The sequence below is a fragment of the Phocoena sinus genome, chromosome 8 (genome assembly GCF_008692025.1).
Source record: "Phocoena sinus isolate mPhoSin1 chromosome 8, mPhoSin1.pri, whole genome shotgun sequence".
Lineage (NCBI taxonomy): Eukaryota > Metazoa > Chordata > Mammalia > Artiodactyla > Phocoenidae > Phocoena > Phocoena sinus.
The window spans coordinates 90,107,682-90,127,226 of NC_045770.1; the positions used below are offsets into that span (position 1 = coordinate 90,107,682).

Sequence of the window (19,545 nt, forward strand, 5' to 3'; positions counted from 1 at the left end):
GGGCTAATACTTTTGTAATGGTTCATTGGCTGGAATAGAGTAAGTTAATGATGACTGCTATTATAAGTAATATGGATGTGATGGCTTTTATTAAGAAATACTTAGTGGAGGCTTCTATGGCTCATAGGTTAAAGTTTTTTATTATAATGTGGATAATGGCTAGTATATTTATTTCAAATCCAATTCAGCCCAGCAATCAGTGGGAGCTGGTTATTACAATCTTAGTCGCTAAAACGACAGTTGTTAAAATAATGACAGAGATAATGAGGTTTATTAGTACGGGAAGGGTATAAACTAGCATTTTCAGGGTACAGGCCCTATAGCTTATTTAGCTGACCTTACTATAGAATGGGGTGTAATATGGTAGCATGGAGAATTTTTTTTTTTTTTTTTTTTTTTTTGCGGTACGCGGACCTCTCACTGCTGTGGCCTCTCCCGTTGCAGAGCACAGGCTCCGGACACGCAGGCTCAGCGGCCATGGCTCACGGCCCCAGCAGCTCTGCGACATGTGGGATCCTCCCGGACCGGGGTACGAACCCGTGTCCCCTGCATCGGCAGGCGGACTCTCAACCACTGCGCCACCAGGGAAGCCCGCATGGAGAATTTTGAATTCTCAAAGGTAAGTTCGATTCCTATAATTCCAGAAATAAGAGGGCTTGAACTTCTATTATTTATTCTATCAAAGTAACTCTTTAATCAGACATGTTTCTTATGTTTGTAGGGAGATGCTTGCTATTATGATGGGTAGTGATACGTGTCATAGGCACAGGGCTAGTGTTAAAGGCAGGACATTTTTTCAGAGTAGGTGTTTTAACTGCTCATACCAGAATCGAGGGTAGGGTGCTCGAATTCATAGGAAGAATATTGTTAATAATAGTGTTTTGATGGTGAAGTCGACTGTATACAGCTCTGGTGTCTGCGGGTTGTGAAATGCTCCTAGGAACAGAATTGTTGTGAACAATTTATTATAATGATGTTAGCATATTCTGCTAGGAAAAATATACCAAAAGGGCCTGCTATGTATTCTACATTAAAGATGGATAAGAGTTCGGATTGTCCTTCTGTCGGGCCAAATGGGGCTGGGTTAGTTTCTGCCAGGGTAGAAATAAAGCATATCTTGGCTAGTGGCCATGATGGGAAGATCAACCATAGTTGTATTGTGGTGAGGGTCGATAGGATGAAAGACCCATTTATTAAGAGCACAGATAAGAGAATAATTGCTAGTGTTACTTCGTATCAGATTGTTTGTGCTACTGTTCGTAGGACTCTGATTAGTGCATATTTTGAATTGGAGGCTCATCCGGATCATAAGATAGAGTATATGGCTAAACTTGATATGGCTAGTATGAATAATACCCCTAGGTTTATATTAATGAGCAGATATGGCATGGGTAGAGGGATTCATATTGTTAGGGCTAGAGTCAAAGCTAAGATTGGTGCAATAACAAATATGGAGGTGGAGGATGTAGCTGGTCGTAGTGGTTCTTTAATGAATAGTTTGATTTCATTGGAAATGGGTTGAAGTAGACCATGTGGTCCTACAATATTTGATCCTTTTCAGAGTTTTTGCTCTACTAATGTTAAAAATGCTACAGCTAAAAGAATAGGAATAACAAGCGTTAGGATATTGATTATAAACATTTTGTTAGGGAGAGGGTTTGAACCTCTGAGTATAAAGCTTAAGTTTTATGCAATTACCGGGCTCTGCCACCCTAACTAAACCCTGGTCTCGTGTGGTTATTTTGTGTTTGCTTATGAAATTGGGATTACATCATTAATTGTTTTGAAGGCACTTATTCAAAGTGGGACTTATTTCTCTTGTCCTTTTGTACTGGGAGAAATACATAATAGATAGAAACCGACGTGGATTGCTCCAGTCTGAACTCAGATCATGTAGGACTTTAATTGTTGAACAAACGAAGCTTTAATAGCGGTTACACCATTGGAGTGTCCTGATCCAGCATCGAAGTTGTAAACCCTTTTTTCAATATAGACTCTAGAATAGGATTGCACTGTTATCCCTAGGGTAACTTGTTCCATTGATCAATTTTTTGGATCAATAAGTAATATTATGCTTTGACTAGTGGGTCTAAGTTTTAATCACTCGGAGGGTTTTTGTGGTTCGAGGTCACCCCAACCAAAATTGTGAATCCATGTGAAATTTTGTTATCTCTTGGTGGTTTAACTATGTTCTTTTGGATTGATTAATTGAAGCTCCATAGGATCTTCTCATCTTATTTTGTCATCTCCGCCTCTTCACGGGGAGGTCAATTTCACTGATTAAAAGTAAGAGAAGTAAAACTCTCGTGTGGCCATTCATACAAGTCCTTTCTTTTTTTTTTTTTTTTTTTTTTGTGGTACGCGGTCCTCTCACTGTTGTGGACTCTCCCATTGCGGAGCACAGGCTCTGGATGCCCAGGCTCAGCGGCCATGGCTCACGGGCCTAGCTGCTCCACGACATGTGGGATCTTCACGGACCAGGGCATGAACCCGTGTCCCCTGCATCGGCAGGCGGACTCTCAAGCAGTGTGCCACCAGGGAAGCCCCATACAAGTCCTTTTTTAGAGAAGAAATGATTATGCTACCTTTGCATGGTCAGGATACTGTGGCCATTTAACAATTCTCATTGGGCAGGCGGTGCCTCTAATGCTAGTGATGCTAGAGGTGATGTTTTTGGTAAACAGGCGGGGTTTGTGTTTGCTGAGTTCCTTTTACTTTTTTTAAATCTTTCCTTGGGTGCACACCTGTGTTGGATTAACAGTATGTTCAATAAATAGTCTAGTGTTGGGTTATATTTGTTTACTCCTAATTATCGGTATATTATTAGTTGCTGATGTAAACTTGGGAAAGGAGAAATACTTCTTGTTACTCATATTAACAGTATTGCTTCTATAATTGTATAGATTGGTTCAGTAATAAGACTAGGAGCTGATTTATTTAATATTGAAATTAAGATATATTGTCGAGCTTGAAGGCTTTCTTAATTGGTGGCTGCTTTTAAGCCAACCATGGTGCTGTTTATTTTTACTCTTTAGTTAAGGTTGTACCCATTTCTTAAAAGCTGTACCTTTTTAGACTAATGTTTAAATATACATTAAAACTTATAAGGGGTTCTTAGTATTTTTAATGTTGAACTGAAATTCTTTTCCTGGACAGCCAGCTATCACCAGACCCGTTAGGCTTGTCACCCTACTTATAAATCTTCTCACTATTTTGCCACATAGATGAGTTTTTTCTAGTAACTATTCATAAGTAGCTCGTCTGGTTTCGGGTAGTTTAACTTAAGTTCTCTTTTTTAAAATTTTGGTAGTTAAATCATTATGCAAAAGGTACAAGGGGTAAGCTTTGCTTTTTGTTACTTTTAATGTTTCTTTCATCATTCCCTTATGGTACTTTCTCTATGGCTCCATTAGTATTTAAATTTCTATCTCCTATACTTTAGATGTTAGGTGAATGTTTTATTTGATTGGTTCGTGCTAGTATGATGGAGGGTTGTGGGCTAGATTTAGTTCAAGGCATTCATAGGCTATGAAATCTTCTAGGTGTAAACTCGGTGCTTTATTTAAGCTATGCTTTGGTTTATCCAAGCACACCTTCCAGTATGCTTACCTTGTTACGACTTATCTCCTCTCATATAACTGACTAGCATCTGTTAATAAGTTGTGGTTTTATCATAATACTTGAGGGAGGGTGACAGGCGGTGTGTGCGTCTTCATGGCCTTATTCAATTAAGCACTCTTCTTAATTTACTACTAAATCCTCCTTTGGTTTTTAAGGATTCATAAAAAGTTTCGTGCAGATAAGAGAGTGTTCTTTGTGTAGAAAATGTAGCCCATTTCTTCCCACCCCATGGGTTACACCTTGACCTAATGTTTTTACATGCTATAGTTGTTCTTACTTTTACTCCTTTTTAAGGTTTGCTGAAGATGGCAGTATATAGACTGAATTAGCAAGGGCTGGTGAGGTTTACCGGGGTTTATCGATTATAGAACAGGCTCCTCTAGAGGGGTGTGAGGCACCGCCAAGTCCTTTGAGTTTTAAGCTGTTGCTAGCAGTACTCTGGCGAATAATCTAGTTCTTGTAATTATTTGGGTTTAGGGCTAAACATAGTGGGGTATCTAATCCCAGTTTTGGCCTTAGCTGTCATGTAATCAGGATATGCTAAAGTCACTTTCGTAGTCGACTTTTACTTTAATTATGGTTTGTTATAGCTAAATTAAGATTTAACTTTATTTTGTATTACTCTTTAACACGCTCTACGCCGTATTTCTATTAACTTGGGTCAATCGTATGACCGCGGTGGCTGGCACAAAATTTACCAACGCTAATTAATATGGCTTAGTCGAACTTTTGTTTATGGCTTAATTTTTATCACTGTTGTCTCCCGTGGAGGTGTGGTTGAGCAAGGCGTTGTGGGCTACTGACATAGTGTGCTTGATACCTGCTCCTTTTAATCTTAGTGATTTAGAGGGCATTCTGACTGGAGTGCGGATACTTGCATGTGCAATTCTATTAAAAATTAATAGAAAGGCTGGGACCAAACCTGTGTGTTTATGGGGCTAGAAAGCCCATCTAGGCATTTTCAGTGCCTTGCTTTAGAGGTTGTTTAAGCTACATCAACTTGCTGTGTACAGGTGGTATTTATATGGCTGTGTTGTGCAGTTTGTGTCAGATTTAGTATTAAATTTTTGATAAAATGGCTAATGAATCTGGGGGATGTCTGTTTATATGGGTGGTGAATATCTAAGTACTTTATTGGTATGATGGGAGTGTTTTTGAGGCTAATCTGTTTTGATGGGAGTTTGTTTTAGATGGGGGTGGGGGAGAAGAGTGGAATGCTATGTCTATTGTACATGTATACACATATAATATTGTTATGTCCTGTAACCAGTGACTTAATTACACACCATGAATTACTGATGCTAGTAAGTAACTTTCAGTTGAAGTCCAGCTACAATTTGCTTGACTGTGTTAAGACCTTTTAAGGTCATAGCTGAGTCCAAGCATCCCCCCTAAAGCTTAAAAAATACCAAATGCATGAAATCACAGTTATGTGTGAGCATGGGCTGATTAGTCATTGGTTCATCGAGATGTCTCATTTAAGGGGTTAGAGTGGGTGATTTTAGGTGGGATGGCCTTGAAGTAAGAACCAGATGTCTGATAAAGTTCATTAATAGAAACCCCGACAGAGTATGGGCCCAGAGTGAGAAGAGGGGTACCCGCCAAGCGGGTTGATGGTCCTGGTGATTAAGCTTGTGGTCTAATGGACGGGAAATGCATGTTGACTGGAATTGATTTGACTTAATGTACTATGTACGATTAATTATATGTACTATGTAATACTAATAATAGGATGTGCATGCTTATAAGCATGGGGTAAGTAATGTAATGTACAATTATATATATAATGTAATGTACGTATAAATGTATATACTTATTAATGTGGTAATACAGGTATGTACTATGTACATAATAGTTTATGATAAAATGGGCTGTTTTGATACTGATATAGTACTTAACAATTCTGTAAATGTCTTATAATTTCAGGGAATAGTTTAAGTAGAATTTCAGGTTTGGGTGCTGGCGGTGAAGCTCGGGGCTTCTTCCTTGAGTCTTAGGGAGGTGTGTTGTTCTCCTTTTCTAGATTACAAACCAGGGTAATATGATATATTACAAAGACTCTTCTTTTCGGGAGATTGTTTTCAATGATGCTATTTACTGGTATTAGTACTAGAATTAAAAGGAAGTATAAAATAGATGCGAGTTGTCCAGTAATGATGAAGGATGTTCTACAGTTTGTCCACCAATCCATGTTAGTATTAGTAGGTTTTCCACTAGCACACAAAATAAGAATTGGCTAAGGGGTCGGAATGTTACACTTCGTTGTTCGAATGTGTGAAGTATTGGGATAAATGCTAGAATTAGGATTGAAAGTAATAGGGCTAAAACTCCTCCTAGTTTTTTGGGAATTGATCGTAGAATTGCATATGCGAATAGAAAATATCACTCTGGTTTAATATGCAGTGGTGTGTTGAGTGGGTTTGCTGGGGTGTAGTTGTCAGGGTCTCCTAGCAAGTCGGGTGAAAATAGGACTAGTATTAGTGAGACTAGGATTAGTAGTAGAGTGCCTAGGATGTCTTTAATTGTGTAATAAGGGTGGAATGGAATTTTGTCTATGTCAGATGCGATTCCTGTAGGGTTGTTGGATCCTGTTTCATGGAGAAATAGTAGGTGGACAGCTGTTAGTGCTGTAATGATGAAGGGGAGGATAAAACGAAAAGCGAAGAATCATGTGAGTGTTGCTTTATCTACGGAAAAGCCACCTCAGATCCATTCGACAAGAGCGGTACCAATATATGGGATTGCTGAGAGTAGGTTTGTAATGACTCTTGCCCCTCAGAATGACATTTGTCCTCATGGTAGTACATAGCCTATAAATGCAGTGGCTATAACTGTAAGTAGTAGAATAATTTTCTACTTAACAATCCCTGCTTTAAGATGAAACATCAATCTCAAGGACAAAAAAAAAAAAAAAGAGAGAGGAAAATAGTAGCAAGCATGCTCAAAAGCGTATAGTTAGGATATGAAAACAAGGAATTATCATTAAGAGTAAATGAAATCAAAGTTAACACAGAGCATTTCTGCAAAACTATCTGAGAAAAAGTTGATAATGGAGATTAAAAAATCCCACTTAAAAATTTGGAGGGGACATGAAATCCATAATTATACTAAATACTGATGGTATCAAAGAGTTTTCAAAAATTTATCATTAATTAAAATGTCAAAAATATGCTTTAAAATAAAAAATCTATCTTTCCCAATTATAATGAATATGGAATGGATAAAATAACATAGCACATTTAGAAAATTGAGAAGAATGCCCGCATCTCTGGTAAAACTAACATTATGACCTATTAGGCAAAGAAGACCTAAAATAATTAAATCAATCATTTAAATATCTAATTGACATTAGATAAATAAACAAGGGTTATGTCTATACTTAGGGCAATTTAATATTAGTCTTTTCAAAATAAACATTATATATTTATTTTCCTTTTATAAAAAAGATGTCCACTCATTCATACTTAATTCAACCATTTATTCAACAAATATTTTTCAAAGACCCAATGGGTGTCATAAAATATGAAGAATATTGAAAATTCAGAAGTACATATGATTATGACAAAACCTTACCCCTAAGAAGTTTCAACACTATTAAAGAAGGAAAGAAAAACAGAGGATGTTAAAACAAAGTAGGAAAAATGAGAGAAGTGCCTCCACAAGGAGGTTCTACCACAATATTACAGAAACAGAAGATGAGTAGCTAATGAAGAAAGCAATTTTGAGGCAGAACACTTTGAAGGATGAGAAGTCAAGGTGGGGATTGGGGGTGGAAGAGTAGAGGTAAGACTTTCCAGGAAAAAGGGATTAGTTAAAAGCATTGGTACACATATTTTGCATTTGTAGGCCATTTTAGAATACTAGATATTTTTTTAGTAGCACATGTAAAGTGATTAAAAGTCTCATAAAAACATCATATGAGAGAATAATAAAGAGAGCACAATCACCATACACTGTAACAGCATTCCAAATTGTCTATAAAGGTATCCACAGTTATTGCATTGTTGAATTGGTGGTCCTTCAATATTGTATTACTTTTTGAGTTGAACTGTTTACTGCCCTGACCAAGCTTTCTTATATACTTACAAAGCAATTATTATTGATCCCAGGGAGCAAGGATTTGTCTTTGGTGTGGTTTGACATTACATTTCTTACCTCTGTCTTATGGCAAATCACATTCTGTTCTACCCCACTTTGAATGACCTCTGCTAAATAGTCTCTCTAACAGGCCTGATCATAACTGCAAGTATTTTTAGTTATATCAAAACACATTTTTTAAATGCAGCAAAATTTGGCCACATACCTTTGAATTATTTGCTGCTCACTGATGAAGAAACATTGTACTATATTTAATGCGTGCTGAGCTCAGCTCATCTGAAACCTATCAGAAACTGAATGGTTGAAGTTCACCTAGAGTATATATGAAGTTGACTGGTAGAAGTTTGGGAATAAAAAGGGTTCAGATTGTAAAGTTTCTTGAATGCTCCACTAAGAAAATTAAGTTCTCTCTACTAAGCAATGGGAAATATAATCAAGCAAGGAATCAATCTACCCAAACTGTGCTTTAGGAAGATTAATCTGTGAAGCTAAATATACTATGTAAGCCAAGATAAAATGGAGAGATCAAAGACAGGATGTTCCATTAGAATGTTGTCTTTGAGAGCAAGTACCAATGCTATTAGCTTAAATAGAAGAGATGGCTGAGGGAATAAAATGAAAGGGAATGTCTATAAAAGTTAAAACAAACCATATCCAACACTACCTGTGATGTAGAAAATCTACAATACATTCTCTGTTTGGTAACATTTGCTATGATAATTAAGCAGGAGGTGACATCACTTTTATCATTATCAAACCATCATTTTAATTATGTCTAAAATTTGTCTAGATTATAACCAAGTTTGAGGATATCAGTAAATTATGTCCAAGAATATTTTTCTATTACTCTTCAGAGTGAGTTATTAGCTGCTCTGTGTCTTGGGGAATTGCTAATCTTTAAGACTGCCTATGCATTAGCTATTATGGGATCTAGAAAACTATAAGTTAATAGCATTGTTTCCTCTGCTTAATGTGATTTAATGGTAATCAATGTCACTCACCGACTCATTAAAAAGCCTTCTTCACAGCTCATCAAAAACTAAAACCTGGGGGATTTGAAACTTTCCAGTCAATTAAAAGACAACAGTACCCAACCGTTTTTTCCAAATACAATTTAAAATGAGCATATAAAAGCATAGCTAAGTGAAAATATTTATTAGTATTTGGAAACTCTGCTTTAATTTGATATCAATTTTTATAAAGAGGCTTAGTCTTAAAAAAGAACAATATATAAATTGAAGCCTATTCAAAGAAAGTTTGAACTTTTGGCACTCACAACTTAAACCAAGAAGTTTAGAACAGTCATGCAAAGTTAACTCTCTGTCAGGGAGGGGAGAATTTCTCTTTAGTTCTTGTGGCTGGACTAATAAAAAATTTGGCACAAGACAGATTAACAGGAGAAAAAGAAATACATTTCAATTCATGTTCATGGAGGTCCCATAGAAATGGGACCTAAGAAGTGGCCAAAGCAGGCAGCTTTTATACTTTTTAGACAAAGAAACAATAAATTTGTGAGCAACTGATAGGGCAAAGAAACCTAGGTTTTGGGTGCCCAATTAATGAAGAATCTGAATAGAGTTTGGGCTTGAGGAAATAAATAAGTAACAGGTTTGTTTATATAGGCTACTTAGCCCCAAATTCCCTATCTTCCTATCTTTGGTGACAAGGGTATCCTTCTACCTTTAGATGCAGGGAGTGCACCTTTCATATGGGAGATTTCCTGTTTTTAGGGAGACAGAAAAGAGGGTCAGAGTGTCCCTCTTGTACTGGCCATTTCTTAAGTCACTTTAATTCAAAATAATAAGTATGCCATTTTGGGGTGGCCTCCCTGGACCCCAATACTTCTAAACTGCCCAAAAAAATCCTCTTCTCATTCTTAAGGGCATTTCCAGTTTGATCTTCTTCAAAGTAGGGAGAGAGAACTAAAAGACTATGACTCAAAAGTTGTATAATAACCTACTGTTGGTAAAAGCAAGTATAATACAACCTCCACCCCAAAATCTGAATCAAATTTCTTGATTAATTCAGTGAAGTTAACTTTTTCATTGTTTTGGCTTTATTCCCTGTTTTGTCTCTGTAGTCTATAATACCATACAACCTACCATATTTTCTTGGAAATGTGGTCTTAACTAGAGGGAATATTTGTGAGTTTTGTGGGAAAATTAAGTAAAATTTACCTTTTCCTTCCCATGAGTTTTCATGAACTTTTTCCAGAGGAAAACCATTTTTCAAGGGGGTAAATAGGGACTTCCCTGGTGGTGTAGTGGTTAAGAATCCGCCTGCCAATGCAGGGGACACAGGTTTGATCCCTAGTCCAGGAAGAACCCACATGCCGCGGAGCAACTAAGCCCGTGTTCCACAACTCCTGAGCCTGTGCTCTAGAGCCCACAAGCCACAACTACTGAGCCCACGTGCCACAACTACTGAAGCCCATGTGCCTAGAGCCTGTGCTCCATCACAAGAGAAGCCACCGCAATGAAGCCCATGTACTGCAATGAAGATCCAACACAGCCAAAAATAAATAGATAAATAAATAAATTTTTTAAAAGGGGGTAAATAAAGGGATTTGAGAGCTATATAACTCAGCTACTCTGTGTATACCTGAACACTCGCCACTGCTTCCAAGTGAAGAGGACTGCTGGAGGTGAAGTAGGAAGGGGATTTTTTTCCTTGTATTGAAAGAGCATGCAGTTCTACAGCCAGTTGCACTGGAGCAAATCTTCTTGCTTTATTTGTAGGGAAATTTTAATTGCCAGAACATATAGGAAACTTGTCCTGTCTCACCAGAAAAACAAAACACAACAAAAAGCAACAACAAAACAGGATTTCCAAAATAGCATTGATTCAATGTCACAGAAAACTTTCCACTTATAGGCTTTTATTCTATTTCTAGCCAACAAAACTTTAAAGTAAGATATAGAAGATACTCTTATAGTAATTGTGTTGATATAATTCCATGTTAGAAACTTGTATTGAAATATTAACTTGTAATAATTCCTTTCTTGGCAAATGTAAACACATTTTTATTAAAGATCATGAATGGTAACTCTCAGCCCTCTCATGGTATGTCTTATGAAAGAACTAGTCTTTTAGTCTAAACTATTTTTGAAGAATGGGAAAACACTAGAATGTTCTTAAAGTTATCACTTTCTTATTTCTGTTACAATAGAAGTTGTATAGAAATATTTTCTGACAGTTTGAAATTAAATATAGGCTGCTGGAATAACTAGTTCAAATTTCTTTTTGTGTCTTTTCTGGTAATTAGGATAGAAACAAATATCCAAAGGGGAAAACATACATATTTCCATTTGTACATACATATTCACAACTGGTATACTCTACAGAGCCAGTTAGAGGAAATGTCTTTAAAAATCTCTTCAAATTCCTGCTAAACTCTCCTGATTTGAGTAAGTTCACTAGCTAAAACAAAAATTCATAGGCTCAGATAAACAAAGTTCATATTAATGTAATACTAATATACAAGCAAAATTGTGATTTTTTTGTTCTTGTTATTGTACATAACTACATTAATTGTGGTCTGGAGAAGTAGCCATTGGATTTGACATTTTCTAGTCAAACAAGGTAACATTCTCTATGAAAAGTGGAGACATAGTTATCAGCTCCTCTACTCTCATCCTTTCAAATTGGATCACACCCTCCACTGTAATGAATTTCATTATTCAACAAGTTGCCTCCATTGCATATATGCCTCTGTCTGCACAAGGAGTGAGGGAATGGGACAAAAAGAGAAAGACTATCTCACATACGACTAAGGTTGAGGAATTAAACGTTAAAAGTTTTTACCACCTCAAATATTTCCACCGATGATGTATTTTTTTGTTTCTTTTCAAGTTATTACCAGAAAAATGTAGTCTACTAAAATATGTTTATTAAGTAACATTCAATTTTGTTTCTTATTTTCTCTTTGTCAAAACCTTATGCATCTGCCTATCTCAGCACTTGGTCAGAATGAGATCACCACTTTTGCCACCTCAATTAAACTCCACCATCAAGTATGATAATACCAGCTGATAAGAATCTTATTAATTGCAAGTAAATGCAATATTTTAGTAAGCCTGATTGATCATGAAAAGAGGGAAATAAAAACAAAAGGAACTGAAAAATAGCTCCTCTGTGTGACAGGCACTATGCAAAGTGATGATTTCATTGAGCCATTCCATCAACCAAATGAACCAAGTACTGCTTTTATACAGATTTTACAGTTGAAGAAATTGAGTCTTAGAGAACATGTCTTCTAAGATTCCGGAGATAGTGAATGTGGGATACAAGCTTAACATGCATGCAGTCTGATAACAGAACCCCACACTCTTACTCAGTAAGATACATTAATCTGAACAGATTTATCACAGATAAGTATACTGTTTCCATTAGCCCTTAAAAACTCACATTATTAACTTATGGTTCTTAGGAGAATCAATGCTATAAACTGCTAAGTAAAAGAACTGCTAGTCCCTAAACCCTCCTTTCTCACTGAAATAATAAATTGGTTTAAGAGATGATCTGTAAGTTCTTTATTAAGATTTTGTTGCTTTTGTTAGTGTTTTAGTTTTTTTACGTGAACAAGCCAATGACTGGGCAAGGACACGCGTGAACAAGATTTAGATGATGTAAATTTTTTCCTGCAAAAGTTCACTATGGAGAGAAAAAGACTAAAAAATCAAATGTCTGTAATTTATATAATTGGAGATCCATTTTACAAAAATGTAAATAGCTTGAGCAATTTTTAATACTGCAACTCTACTCTTTAAAAAAATTTTTGGCCTTTAACGTGTTGCTGAAGAGATCTTCTGTTTCCACAGAAAAGCACTTGACATAGGTAAAACAATTTTACTACAACAAGACATCTCTATTTTTTATTGTAATGTCATTCACTTTAGATGCAACTTTAGTGTTTACTTTTTTAAGACAATCTTTTAAACCAAATATGTGAAAAGCTAACAAGGGCTTTGATACTAAAATATGTTCAATATAACCTTAGTAGTGACTGTAAACCATTTTGTTCAATTTAACTTTAGCTCTAGGATATATGGAGCGCTTATTCATTTGTAAGTCATTAAATAATCATTTATTGATCATGTCTTAGTCATTACGCTAGACAATGGGGATACAATGAGGTAAGAAATTAAAAATAAAATCTGTCGTTCATGATCCTTATTGTTCTATAGAGTAGACAGATAGTTAAACAAACAATTATCATATAATATGTTCATTCTATAGTAGAATTTGATACAGGGTATCATGAGAACATTCAGATGAGGGGAGCTGATTTTGTTTAGTGTTTGTACTAGGTTGTGTAGTGCCCCTTCCCTGCCCCCCAACTCATGTCCATCTGGAAACTCAGAATGTGACCTTATTTGGAAACAGTCTCTGCAAATATAATTAGTTAAGATGAGGTCATACTGGATTAGGATAGGCTCTAAATCCAGTGACTTATGTCCTTATTATGGAGGGGGAAATTTGAATACAGAGACATAGAGAGGGAAGATAGCCTTTGAAGAAGGATGTAGAAATTGGAGTTATGCTGTCCCAAGTCAAGGAATGCCTGAGGCCTTTGGAAACTGGAAGAGGCAAGAAAGTTTTCTTCCTTAGAGCTTTGAGACAGAACCTGGCCTTGCTTATATCTTCTAGCCTCCAGAACTGTGAAAGAATAAATTTCTCTAGTGGTAAGTCTCCTAATTTTTGGTAATTCCTACAGTGACCCTCAGAAACAAATACAGATCTTGGTACCCTAAGTTGTATAGCTATTTAACAAACACCTAAAAATGTGGAAGTAGCTAGGAATTGGCTAGAAAGGCTGGAAAAATTTTGAGGAGCATGATTAAAAAATCTTAGATTGCCTTGAGAAGGCGGTTTATAGAAATATGAATGTTAGAGGCAAATCTGGTGGGAGATCAGAAAGAGTAAAGAATAAACAGTAAGTTAGAGAAATCTTTTGTTGTCTTAAATTACATATATCATCATTCACAGAATCAACAGGTAGAAATATGAATACTAAAGATGTTTCTAGTGAAGTCTCAGAAGGAAAGAAGAAACTTATTACTGGACATTAGATGTCAAGTGATCTTTGTTATAGTGGCAGAAAACTTGACTGAATCGAGTTCTAGTATTGTGTGGAAAGTATAACTTGTAAGCTATGAACTTGGATATTTAGCTAAGGAGATTCCCACCAAGCTCTGGAATGGATGGCCTGTTTGCTAATTTAGTTTATAGCAAAAAGATAAATTGAGAAAAGAACTGTTAAGTAAAAATGAACCAGTACTTGATGATTTGGAAAATTTTCACCCTATTGAGATAGAATGCTTGGGAAACATGTCCATGGTTGTGCCTTAGTAACTTTTGCTGAGGAGATTATGTGTGTGACACATGCATACAGTCACCCAGATCATGGGTGGTGGGTTATGGAATACAGATGGGCTATGCAGGCACGATCTTTAAAGAACCTTCTTGTTTAATGGTATGGATTCCTTCAACATACATGGTAAACTGACAAGTTTTTTTTTCACGTTCTCATCAATTCATGGAGGGAGGGGAATGAAAATACAAAGAGAAAAAGGAAACATGTAAACTGTCTATTAAAGAAGAGCTTGTTCTTGTATTTTTAAATGCATCCTAGTATCAAATCATGGCGGTGTTAATACTTCCTGCATTATATTTAAAATATGATGTGACCCGTTTTGTTTTAACACGTTACTATTTACAATATGCCAACCCCTGCAACGATTGCATAATGGCAACGGTGTTAGATGCCCACTTGAAAACATGCGAGGGTTACCTCGCTTTCCATAAATTCTCTGAGAGGTGCTCAAACAAAACGGCCCAGGGCTTCCCTGGTGGCGCAGTGGTTACGAATCCACCTGCCAATGCAGGGGACACGGGTTCGAGCCGTGGTCCGGGAAGATCCCACATGCCGTGGAGCAACTAAGCCTGTGCACCACCTGACAAGATTTTTGAGAATGTTTCATCAACAGAAACACTGTGAGCTTGAACTGAAGGGGATAGAAACAGCATGAAATGAAGGAAGGCTGTTGGTCTTCTAGGATTATAGGCAGGAAACAAGTTGAAAAAACTATTCAGGTACAATCATGAGCTACCCTTCAAGCAAAAGCAAAATTACTTTGAGGGAAGAAGCAGAAGCCAGATAGGTCGACCCAAAGGCACAAATAATGGACTTAGTTCTGTAGGCCCAAAGGATGAGCTGTTGAGGCCTCCTTACACCCAAAAAAAGACCTTCCATAAATCCAAAGGGAGATCAAACCAGAGAATTATTCCCAAATTGTGAAACCTAATGGAATTTACTTTGCTGGATTCCAAAAATGTTTTGGGTCAGTAACTCCTTTATTCTTTTCATGTTCTCCAGTCCAAAATACAAATGTCTATCCCATGCCAGTTCTATAACTTGTACTTTGGAATCAGATAATTTTTCCAGTTTCACAGGTACAAAGATGGTGAGAAATTTTCCCCCAGGATTAATCATATCCAGAATCTCACCTGTAGATGATTTAGATTATTATTAACTTTTTAAATTTAGAGTACTTAGATAATGAAATTTGAAAAATTTTAATTTGATATGTATGTGAGATTTTGGTATAGAGTTAATGCTCAAAGAGATTAAGACTTTTGGGATATTGGGATTGAATGAATATATCTTGCACGTAGGATGGATGTGAATTTTTGGTGGCCATAGGGTGGACTTTACTGGGTTGAATAGCATCTCCTAAAAATTCATGTCCACCCAGATCCTCAGAATGTGAACTTATTTGGAAATAGGGTCTTTGGAGATTTAATTAGTTAAGATAAAGTCATACTTGTTAAAGTGACTCTAATTTCAGTACGACTGGTGTTCTTTTAAGAAGAAAATTTGGTTAGAGAGAAAGAGACACACATAGGGAGAAGACAGCCATGTGAAGACAGAAGTTGAGATTGGAGTTCTGCTGCCCCAAGGTAAGGAATGCCTGAGACCACCAGAAATTGGAAGAGGCAAAGAAGGAGTCTTTAAAACCCTCACAAAGGACAGGTCCCTGCCAACACCTTGATTTCAGAGGTATAGCTTCCAGAACTATGAGATAATAAATTCCTGTTGTTGTAAGACAACAAGTTTGTGGTCATTTGTTTTAACAGTCTGAGTAAACTAATACCATGTAGAATAGATCAGGGAAGGCTTCACAGGGAAGGAATATGCAAACTGGCTTTTGAAGAATAATAATGTTTTTTTATAGGCAGGAAAGACTAAGATGTTTAAGAAATAGATGCCCAAGTCTTAAAAAAAAAAAAAAAAAGATATGTTTAATTTCTAAAGCAAATGGTGGCTTCAGGAGTTTCACCAGAGTAATACAAAAGTGATAACATGTCAACTGTCAGATTTATAAAATTGAATACCATTGGGGCAAATTTGTCATGAAACACCCAGCGATACGGCCTTTGTATGTCGTAACTTTTTAAGAAACTGCTGAACTGTTTTCCAAGGTGGTGATATAATTTGAAATCCCCACCTGCATAATAGTTCCAATTTTTCCACATCCTTGACAATTCATGATATAGATAGTCTTTTCAATTTTAGCCATGGAGATAAAGTGGTATTTTATTGTGACATTAATTTGCATTTTCCTAATGACTAATGATGTTAAACATCTTTTTATTTTTGCTATTTAAAAACAAAATAAAGTAAGTCGAATTCAATGACTTACTTTAGGTAAGGTAGGTCTTAAGGTAAGACTCCGACCTCATTAGAAATAAAGGGAGACAAATTCATCTTTCACAAACTACTGCATTACTGCATATTTTTGTTTGAACCCCTCCACTCCTGATCAAAACTGTCCCTAGAGTTTAGTAAAAAAAAAAAAAAATGAAGACACGTGCTAATATTTTTACAAATATTTTTGATCTTAAAGACTGGCTCTCCTTGATACTCACTAAAAGATCTTATACTTAAATTCTCAGTTTGGGCCCTTTCTGCTAGGTTTTCTTTTTTTCTTCCTTAGTTGCTTCCAAACTTATTTAAAGCATTCTTTTTCTCCTTTAATATTTATTTTTTATTCATTTATTATTTTTAAAATAAATTTATTTATTTATTTTTGGCTGTGTTGGGTCTTCATCTCTGTGCACAGGCTTTCTCTAGTTGCGGTGCACGGGCTTCTCATTGCGGTGGATTCTCTTGTTACGGAGCACAGGCTCTAGGCACGTGGGCTTCAGTAGTTGTGCTCTCAGGCTCTAGAGCGCAGGCTCAGTAGTTGTGGCACACGGGCTTAGTTGCTCCATGGCAGGTAGGATCTTCCTGGACCGGTGCTAGAATCCGTGTCACCTGTGTTGGAAGGCTGATTCTTAACCACTGTGCCACCAAGGTAGGCCCAATTTTTATTTTTTTGGCTGTGACACACCTCTGGCGGGATCTTAGTTCCCAGACCTGAGACTGAACCTGCGCCCTAGGCAATGAAAGCATGGAGTCCTAACCACTGGACTGTCAGAGAATTCCCCCCCTTTTTTTTTAATTTTTTAATTTTATTTTATTTATTTTTTTAATAGCAGGTTCTCATTAGTTATCCATTTTATACATATTAGTGTATATATGTCAATCCCAATTTCCCAATTAATCACACCACCACCACCACCCCGAGCCACTTTCCCCCCTTGGTGTCCATACATTTGTTCTCTACATCTGTGTCTCAATTTCTGCCCTGCAAACCGGTTCATCTGTACCATTTTTCTAGGTTACACATATATGTGTTAATATACGATATTTGTTTTTCTCTTTCTGACTTACTTCACTCTGTATGACAGTCTCTAGATCCATCCACGTCTCTACAAATGACTCAATTTCATTCCTTTTTATGGCTGAGTAATAGTCCATTGTATATATGTACCATATCTTCTTTATCCATTCATCTGTTGATGGGCATTGAGGTTGCTTTCATGTCCTGGCTATTGTAAATATTGATGCAGTGAACATTGGGGTGCTTGTGTCTTTTTGAATTATGGATTTCTCTGGGTATATGCCCAGTAGTGAGATTGCTGGGTCATATGGTAATTCTATTTTTAGTTTTTTAAAGAACCTCCATACTGTTCGCCATAGTGGCTGTATCAATTTACATTCCCACCAACAGTGTGAGAGGGTTCCCTTTTCTCCATACCCTCTCCAGTACTTGTTGTTTCTGGATTTTCTGATGATGCCCACTCTGACTGGTGTGAGGAGATACCTCATTGAAGTTTTGATTTGCATTTCTCTAATAATTAGTGATGTTGAGCAGCTTTCCATGTGCTTCTTGACCGTCTGTATGTCTTCTTTGGAGAAATGTCTATCTAGGTCTTCTGCCCATTTTTGGATTGGGTTGTTTGTTTTTCTAATGTTGAGTTGCATGAGCTGTTTATATAGTTTGGAGATTAATCCTTTGTCCGTTGATTCATTTGCAAATATTTTCTCCCATTCTGAGGGTTGTCTTTTCATCTTGTTTGTAGTTTCCTTTGCTGTGCAAAGGCTTTTAAGTTTCACCCATTTGTTTATTTTTGTTTTTATTTCCATTACTCTAGGAGGTGGATCAAAAAAGAGCTTGCTGTGATTTATGTCAAAGTGTGTTCTTCCTATGTTTTCCCCTAAGAGTTTTATAGCGTCTGGTCTTACATTTAGGTCTCTAATCCATTTTGAGTTTATTTTTGTGTATGGTGTTAGGGAGTGAATTCACCTGTGAAGCCATCTGGTCCTGGACTTCTTTCTGTTGGAAGGTTTTTAATCACAGTTTCAATTTCATTACTTGTGATTGGTCTGTTCATATTTTCTATTTCTTCCTGGTTCTGTCTTGGAAGGTTATACCTTTCTAAGAATTTGTCCATTTCTTCCAGGTTGTCCATTTTATTGGCATAGAGTTGCTTGTAGTAGTCTCTCAGGATGCTGTGTATTTCTGTGGTGTCTGTTGTAACTTCTCCTTTTTCATTTCTAATTTTACTGATTTGAGTCATCTCCCTCTTTTTCTTATTCAGTCTGGCTAAAGGTTTATCAGTTTTGTTTATCTTCTCAAAGACCAGCTTTAAGTTTTATTGATCTTTGCTATTGTTTTCTTTGTTTCTATTTCTGCTCTGATCTTTATGATTTCTTTCCTTCTGCTAACATTGGGTTTTGTTTGTTCTTCTTTCTCTAGTTCCTTTAGGTGTAATGTTAGATTGAGATTTCTCTTGTTTCTTGAGGTAGGCTTGTATAGTTATAAACTTCCCTCTTAGAATTGCTTTTGCTGCATCCCATAGGTTTTGGATCGTCCTGTTTTCATTGTCATTTGTCTCCAGGTATTTTTTGATTTCCTCTTTGATTTCTTCAGTGATCTCTTGGTTATTTAGTAACATATTGTTTAGCCTCCATGTTTTTGTGTTTTTTACATTTTTTTCCCTGTAATTGATGTCTAATCTCATAGTGTTGTGGTCAGAAGAGGTGCTTGATATGATTTCAATTTTCTTAAATTTACTGAGGCTTGATTTGTGACCCAAGATGTGATCTATCCTGGAGAATGTTCCACACACACTTGAGATGAAAGTGTAATCTGCTGTTTTTGGATGAAATGTCCTATAAATATCAATTAAATCTATCCGGTCTATTGTGTCATTTAAAGCTTGTGTTTCCTTATTAATTTTCTGTTTGGATGATCTGTCTTTGGTGTAAGTGAGGTGTTTCAGTCCCCCACTATTATTGTGTTGTTGTCGATTTCCTCTTTTAGAGCTGTTAGCAGTTGCCTTATGTATGGAGGTGCTCCTATGTTGGGCACATATATATTTATAATTGTTATATCTTCTTCTTGGATTGATTTCTTGATCATTATATAGTGTCCT

The 19,545-nt window shown here is 36.5% G+C and overlaps 1 pseudogene; it reads right to left on the reverse strand.

Annotated features, from left to right (window-relative positions):
* Positions 1-5,614: 5,614 nt before the first annotated feature.
* LOC116758372 overlaps positions 5,615-19,545 on the reverse strand; it is a 174,970-nt pseudogene continuing 161,039 nt past the window's right edge.